Source organism: Schistocerca serialis, chromosome 12, assembly GCF_023864345.2.
Source record: "Schistocerca serialis cubense isolate TAMUIC-IGC-003099 chromosome 12, iqSchSeri2.2, whole genome shotgun sequence".
In the NCBI taxonomy this organism is placed as follows: domain Eukaryota; kingdom Metazoa; phylum Arthropoda; class Insecta; order Orthoptera; family Acrididae; genus Schistocerca; species Schistocerca serialis.
Genome location: NC_064649.1, coordinates 112,529,010 through 112,538,084, shown reverse-complemented (window position 1 = coordinate 112,538,084; position 9,075 = coordinate 112,529,010).

Genomic DNA, 9,075 nt, shown 5'->3' with positions numbered 1-9,075 from the left:
AAACAACTCAAATCGCTAGATACGGGAAAGTCTGCAGGTCACTTTTGTATACCGATTAGGTTCCTTTCAGATTACGCTGATACAATAGCTCCCTACTTAGCAATCATATACAACCGCTCGCTCACCGATAGATCTGTACCTACAGATTGGAAAAATGCGCAGGTCGCACCAGTGTTTAAGAAGGGTAGTAGGAGTAATCGATCGAACTACAGACCTATATCACTGACACCGGTTTGCAGTAGGGTTTTGGAGCATATACTGTATTCAAACATTATGAATCACCTCGAAGGGAACGATCTATTGATACGTAATCAGCATGGTTTCAGAAAACATCGTTCTTGTGCAACGCAGCTAGCTCTTTATTCGCACGAAGTAATGGCCGCTATCGACAGGGGATCTCAAGTTGATTCGGTATTTCTGGATTTCCGGAAAGCTTTTGCACTGTTCCTCACAAGCGACTTCTAATCAAGCTGCGGGCCTGTGGGGTATCGTCTCAGTTGTGTGACTGGATTCGTGATTTCCTGTCAGAAAGGTCGCAGTTCGTAGTAATAGACGGCAAATCATCGAGTAAAACTGAAGTGATATCGGGTGTTCCCCAGGGAAGCGTCCTGGGGCCTCTGCTGTTCCTGATCTATATAAATGACCTGGGTGACAATCTGAGCAGTTCTCTTAGGTTGTTCGCAGATGATGCTGTAAGTTACCGTCTAGTAAGCTCATACGAAAGCCAGTATCAGTTGCAAAGCGATTTAGAAAAGATTGCTGTATGGTGTGGCAGGTGGCAGTTGACGCTAAATAACGAAAAGTGTGAGGTGATCCACATGAGTTCCAAAAGAAATCCGTTGGAATTCGATTACTCGATAAATAGTACAATTCTCAAGGCTGTCAGTTCTACTAAGTACCTGGGTGTAAAAATTACGAACAACTTCAGTTGGAAAGACCACACAGATAAAATTGTGGGGAAGGCGAGCCAAAGGTTGCGTTTCATTGGCAGGACACTTAGAAGATGCAACAAGTCCACTAAAGAGACAGCTTACACTACACTCGTTCATCCTCTGTTAGAATATTGCTGCGCGGTGTGGGATACTTACCAGGTGGGATTGACAGAGGACATCGAAAGGGTGCAAAAAAGGACAGCTCGTTTTGTATTATCACGTAATAGGGGAGAGAGTGTGGCAGATATGATACGCGAGTTGGGATGGAAGTCATTAAAGCAAAGATGTTTTTCGTCGCGGAGAGATCTATTTACGAAATTTCTCTTCCGAATGTGAAAATATTTAGTTGAGCCCAACCTACATAGGTAGGAATGATCGTCAAAATAAAATAAGAGAAATCAGAGCTAGAACAGAAAGGTTTAGGTGTTCGTTTTTCCTGCGCGCTGTTCGAGAGTGGAATGGCAGGGAGACAGTATGATTGTGGTTCGATGAACCCTCTGCCAAGCACTTAAATGTGAATTGCAGAGTAATCATGTAGATGTAGATGTAGATGTAGATGAAGGTCCTTATTTTCGGCTTTTGGGGCACTCAATTGCGCGGTCATCAGCCCCTGTACCAAGTCCCAATTTTGACACAGTCCACGTTTCACACAATCCATTCTAGCCACTGTCACAAATGATGATGATGATGAAATGATGAGGACAGCACAAACACCCAGTCTCCGGACAGAGAAAATCCCCAACCCGGGCAGGAATCGAAACCGGGACCCCGTGATCCAGGGGCAGCAACGCTTTCACCCAGGAGATTTTTCCCGTCTCAAAACGTCATAGTGCATGAGCCTAAAACATGTTCCATAATTCTACAACTAGTTGACGTAACAGATATAGCTCTATAATTTTTCAGGAGTCGATTTCTTCGCCTTATCGTGCACACCATATTACACTTATTTACGTTCAGGGGATACTGACGTCCCACCACCGATCGTCAATGCTCTATATATAGTTAATGAATACCGTAAATAGTAATGATCCTATAACACGCCCTTGGTGCATTTTGGAAGTTTCTTTAAATAATTCCTTTAAATTCATTTGCGATTTCGTACTGGCTTCGTTGGTTGTAACTTCGCTATTGGTTAGCTCTGGGTGACTTCATGCATTTCCAATCACGAGAGAAACCAAATATATCTGCCTGAGAGAATACAACATGAATTAGGCCCTGTTTCTTAATCTTTCTAAAAAAATGTGCAAACTGGTTAAATCCTGAACTACACTATTAATCTCTTTAATTAAACAAAGTCGTACCTCTGCGTTAATGATCTGCCTGATAATGCTTTCATAAAATGGTGCCTGATAATTTCCGTAACAAACTGACCTTGAAACGATAGCACACTACTGGCCATTAAAATTTATACACCACGAAGATGACGTGATACAGACGCGAAATTTAACCGACAGGAAGAAGATACTGTGATATGCAAATGATTAGCTTTTCAGAGCATTCACACAAGGCTGGCGCCGCTGGCGACACCTACAACGTGCTGACATGAGGAAAGTTTCCAACCGATTTCTCATACACAAACAGCAGTTGACCGGCGTTGCCTGGTGAAACGTTGTTGTGATGCCTCGTGTAAGGAGGAAAAATGCGTATCAATACGTTTCCGACTTTGATAAAGGTCGGATTCTAGCGTATCGCGATTGCGGTTTATCGTATCGCGACACTGCTGCTCGCGTTGGTCGAGATCCAATGACTGTTAGCTTAATATGGAATCGGTGGGTTCAGGAGGGTAATATGGAACGCCGTGCTGGATCCCAACGGCCTCGTATCACTAGCAGTCGAGATGACAGGCATCTTATCCGCATGGCTGTAACGGATCGTGCAGCCACGTCTCGATCCCTGAGTCAATAGATGGGGACGTCTGCAAGACAACAACCATCTGCACGAACAGTTCGACGACGTTTGCAGCAGCATGGATTATCAGCTCGAAGATCATGGCTGCGGTTGCCCTTGACGCTGCATCACAGACAGGAGCGCCTGCAATGGTGTACTATACGATGAACCTGGGTGCACTAATGACAAAACGTCATCACAAAAATAAAATATATTTATGTATGTAGACTTTACCCAACTGTACAACATTATGATTATTATCCTAAGTGACATTCAACAGAAACATATGGACCAAGTATTATAATGAAAAATGGTATCGGTTTATAAAACGTAAAGTATTAGCAACTAGACGACTGTATCAAGCTGATTTCCCAATACAAATAAATAATGATTAAAATTGAAAACTTCTGTTTCCTTTATGTGTCAAATATGCAGAAGAAAAAATAAATAAATGTAATCACAACGGTGATGAAAGGAATTTTATTGGATGTTGGACAACTGATGAAGTAAATAAAACTGTGGAAAAAGGATGTAAAATGTTAGATATCTATAAACTGTGGGATTTCAGAAGCAAGAGCAAAGTGTTTTTTAAAACTTATGTAAAAGACTTTATGAAAATAAAATTAGAAACCAGTTCTTATGATTCTGAATCCAAGGAGTTAAATACGAAATCAGTGAAAAAAAAGGGCCTTGAAGTGGAATATGATAAGATAAAGGAAAATCCAGGAAAACGAGCTGTTGCTAAGATAAGTCTGAAATTGCTATGGGGAAAATTTGGAGAATGACAGTATATGAATAAAACAGAGTCTCTTAGAAATTCACAACAATTTTATGAGACGTTGTTGCATGATCGACTAGATAATACAGATATCAAATTTATTAATGAGCATATGGTTCAAATGAAGTACAATTTCGATGTTTATTAAGTAGAAAATAACATATTTACAAATGTTTTTAGGCAACACTCACTACATCAAATGCAAGGCTTAGGTTGTATCATATGTTGGATAAACTAGGAGAATCAGTTATATATTTTATTGCAGATGGTATAGTATGTATGGTGATGGCAAAAATACAGTGGAAAAGAGTTGAATGGTGGGTGACTGCACTAATGAGTCAGGAAACAGTTGGATTAAAAATTGGGCTAGACTTAAGAGTTACTATTTTGGGAAAAATGATAAAAATACTACGATGAAGATGAACTTTTATGTATAAGAATACTCAAAAGTTGCATGTCAAATCTGTGATAGTATTAACAGAGAATAATGTGAAGGAAACTTTTGCAACAGAGAACCACTGCATAACGAGAGATGTTAAGACAAAAACTTTATTCATCAAGGAAGTCAAGAAAGAATTCTTACTTCAGCATCATAAAAGAGAATTTTTAGAAAATTATGATCCAGGGCCATATCGACATTAACATTAAAAAGAGTTTTATACACCTTCTAATGTAAAAGTAAAATTTAAATTGAGTATTTCCTTAAAACAATTGTATAAATGCAATTACTGTTTTTATTATATTCTCCATTTTCTAAAGCTAATCTAGTTTTCGTTTTTAACTCATAATTTTGAGAATCATAAAAAATACCAAAATCAGAAGCAGAAAGTAAAAAAGTATTTTGATATATCAGACTACATTAAATATAAATACTTATTATTTTATTATATTTATTTCTTTTTAAACATAATTCCAGGTCTGATATTTGCCAAACAAAGAGACTATTATTATAGAAATATTAATATTTGGCATGTGGACTCTCTTTGATTATTCGCAAGTATTTTATTAATTCTCTTGAACATTGTTTCCATTTTTTAGAATAAGAAATTTTTTATATCAGAGTTTCAGGGAGCAAGTCGTTTTTCAAACAACATACATTTGCAAAGGTTTTATCTTTTATCTTCATTTAAATAATTTTGACCTTTATGTATATATAAGCTCAATAATCCAAGCAATTTTAATTTGTTTAAAAAAGTTAGGCAGCGAGAGGTAAATGTTGTGTATAACACTACTGCATGCGAATATTGCAATATTAGATATGAGGAGAAAATCTGAATAGATGTCAATAACGCCTATAAAATTATTTTGCCAGACAGGTATTACAAATTAATTACTGGTGGGGATATTCAGTTTTTTGAAGTTGTTAATATTACTCTCAGATACATGGCAAAGAACAAACTTAAGAATAATGCTGATGAATTTCATGACCTAGAATTTTTAGTTTAATTGATACTTTTATGTTACTTTATTTGAAGAGAAAAATCTGTTGTTTACTAATGGTACTGCATGCTTTTTATATGGATCTCCAGAGGGAGAATATCATTTCACTGGAATTATTAAGAATATAATAAAACAAAAAGAAAAAGGTAATGTAAACAATATGAAGTAAAACACTAAAGTATATTGAACCTAAAATTCGTCATTTCTCTGCTCACAAAAAGGAAGCTCAGGCAAAAGCTCCCAATTTTACTCAGTGTGCCCACTTATGGCTCTCCGATAATGGTGATGCAGTGCTGAAGCGTTTAATTGCTTTAAAATATTGTAATTGAAACAGATGCTTACATAGAAACTATTTTTGAGTAATAATTCTAATTTCGCCTGTCGCACTATTGGGAAACTAATTTATGCTGCTTAATGTTAACCAAAAAACACCCAAGTCTTTAAAGAATCTAATACCTATGTGTCAAGCTGTTTCAAATTTTCTGGTTACTTAACAAATGTGTTAATGTGTTAAATATTTGATGTTATGCATGTATTCGTGCAAAAGATTGGAAGAAGTTTGAAATCACATAGGAATACACGTTTTTTGGCTCGGACTGAATTTACAATCACATGAAGAAGAGGGACAGCAGAGAACGCCATAAGGAGTTTCTGTCATTTCACATATTTTTATTGTTGTTGTGTACATAGTTCCGCATAGTCAGTGCATACACAACTTTCCCACTAGACCGCGCCCCGCTAACCACAACAGCGCAGGCGCAGCGCTCGTCCGTCTCCGCACTACGAGATGGCGCTGCCTTAGAGACGGACCAAATTCTGCTTCCGCCGATCCGCGTATTAATATGTAACGCAGCCAATGAGATTGCTGCTGACATAACTTTTACTCCTTGCGAATCACAATCGCGCAGTGATACCTGAACGCGTGAGGTATTATAACGAGTGTACAGATCTTCGATTAGTCAGTCTGCAGTTGTCTGCATTAGTCTCTACCAGTCAAGTTTCAGTCAGCACCTAATAAAATTATCATACTCCTGTACATAGCCATGAAGATAAATCAACAGACACTTTGTCAAGTATCAGAGATATGTGAGAATAAGATTAACGTACCAAGACCAAAGGAACTTCGAATTGTCAATTGTAAATAGCATCCACAACCAAGTTAAGTTATTTTTATGCTTGTTATTATTTTAATAAATGTGTGTGAAAATTAATCAAGTTCCTTTTAAAGTTGGTCACCGTCAATCTGCTACTCTAAGCGTGCAAGTGGCATTTCTATCGTCTGACCTAATGGCAGAAGATAAACACGCCACGATAAGACAACGAGAGATATTGCTGACACTCGCCTACTTCGTTAGAGCGACAAGTCAATTAATCTGATGGTGTGTGTACCGAAGGTCTTACAGTATGCACACCACAATTGTTGTTATGGATAAGGTTGTGTTTCGCTCATCTTCTGCAAATACTTCGTGTTCCACACCTTTTAAGTGGTTTATACACTCCTGGAAATTGAAATAAGAACACCGTGAATTCATTGTCCCAGGAAGGGGAAACTTTATTGACACATTCCTGGGGTCAGATACATCACATGACACACTGACAGAACCACAGGCACATAGACACAGGCAACAGAGCATGCACAATGTCGGCACTAGTACAGTGTATATCCACCTTTCGCAGCAATGCAGGCTGCTATCCTCCCATGGAGACGATCGTAGAGATGCTGGATGTAGTCCTGTGGAACGGCTTGCCATGCCATTTCCATCTGGCGCCTCAGTTGGACCAGCGTTCGTGCTGGACGTGCATACCGCGTGAGACGACGCTTCATCCAGTCCCAAACATGCTCAATGGGGGACAGATCCGGAGATCTTGCTGGCCAGGGTAGTTGACTTACACCTTCTAGAGCACGTTGGGTGGCACGGGATACATGCGGACGTGCATTGTCCTGTTGGAACAGCAAGTTCCCTTGCCGGTCTAGGAATGGTAGAACGATGGGTTCGATGACGGTTTGGATGTACCGTGCACTATTCAGTGTCCCCTCGACGATCACCAGTGGTGTACGGCCAGTGTAGGAGATCGCTCCCCACACCATGATGCCGGGTGTTGGCCCTGTGTGCCTCGGTCGTATGCAGTCCTGATTGTGGCGCTCACCTGCACGGCGCCAAACACGCATACGGTGTGCGGGACCGTAGCCCAGCTTCATGGAGACGGTTGCGAATGGTCCTCGCCGATACCCCAGGAGCAACAGTGTCCCTAATTTGCTGGGAAGTGGCGGTGCGGTCCCCTACGGCACTGCGTAGGATCCTACGGTCTTGGCGTGCATCCGTGCGTCGCTGCGGTCTGGTCCCAGGTCGACGGGCACGTGCACCTTCCGCCGACCACTGGCGACAACATCGATGTACTGTGGAGACCTCACGCCCCACGTGTTGAGCAATTCGGCGGTACGTCCACCCGGCCTCCCGCATGACCACTATACGCCCTCGCTCAAAGTCCGTCAACTGCACATACGGTTCACGTCCACGCTGTCGCGGCATGCTACCAGTGTTAAGTACTGCGATGGGGCTCCGTATGCCACGGCAAACTGGCTGACACTGACGGCGGCGGTGCACAAATGCTGCGCAGCTAGCGCCATTCGACGGCCAACACCGCGGTTCCTGGTGTGTCCGCTGTGCCGTGCGTGTGATCATTGCTTGTACAGCCCTCTTGCAGTGTCCGGAGCAAGTATGGTGGGTCTGACACACCGGTGTCAATGTGTTCTTTTTTCCATTTCCATGAGTGTAAAACACCGATCAGCCAAAACATTATGACCACTGCTCACCGCGACATTGGATGCCACCTGGTGGGGTTGGGGGCACGGGACGAGGTAACAATGTGACGCAGGCGCAGCAGTCACGGACGGGGGATCACCCTAGCGAAGATAGGGCTTTAAGCGGGGAAATCAACCGAGATGACCTTTGACAGAGCCCTCGAAACGGCGAAGCTGGTCGAATGTCCATGTGCTTCTCTTGCGAGCATGTACAGAAAGAGGTAGAAGGACACAGTGAAACTACCATTAGGGGCTAAATGGTTGGCTGTCCAAGACTCTTCACAGAACGTGGGGATGGGAGGATTGTCAGATCTGTAACAGATGGTGATCTATGGCTCTCAATTCCGAAAGAGCGCAATACTGGTGCATGCACAAGTGTTTAGGATCACGCCATTCATCATACATTTTTGGACATGGAGCTCCACACCTGACCACCCCTGCGTGTTCGTATGTTGCCCTACGGCATCGTTAATTAGGATTGCAGGGGGGACGGGACCATCGGTATTCGACCGTCGATCAATGGGAAACCTGTTGACTCTCAGAGTGAATCACACTTTTGCTGCACTAGCTCACTGGTCGTTTCAAGTAACGCCGTCATCGAGGTGAACAGCGGCTCGAAACCTGCAGCGCACGAAGTGGGAGCAGTATTATTCCATGGGGAACATTCTCCTGAGTTTGCATCGACCTTTGGTAGTTTTCGAAGACACGATCCACCTGCATCTCTTCATTCTTGATGTCTCTCCTGATAGTTATGTCTTTCAGCAGTGTAATGTCTAGGACCCAAAACCTTGCTACGGTGGTTTGAGGAGCATTTAGCGAACTCACGCTGATGCCTCGGTGACAATATTCGGCTGACGCAAATCCTATAGCACGCGTTTGGGTCACTATCGCGCGCCATCACAGTGTATATATATCAACGGCCAGTTATTTACACGGACTACATGGCCTGTGCGTAGACATCCATTGACACATAGCTCCAAAAATCCACCAACGAAGCGGCCACAGTGGCCGAGCTGTTGTAGGCGCTGCAGTCTGGAACCGCGTGACAGCTACAGTCGCAGGTTCGAATCCAGCATCGGGAATGGATGTGTGTGTTGTCCTTAGGTAAGTTAGGTATAAGCAGAACTAGGGGACTGATGACGTCAGAAGTTAAGTACCATAGTGCTCAGAGCCATCTTTCGAAAGATGGAGAAATAAGCTACACTACTGGCCATTAAAATTGCTACACCACGAAG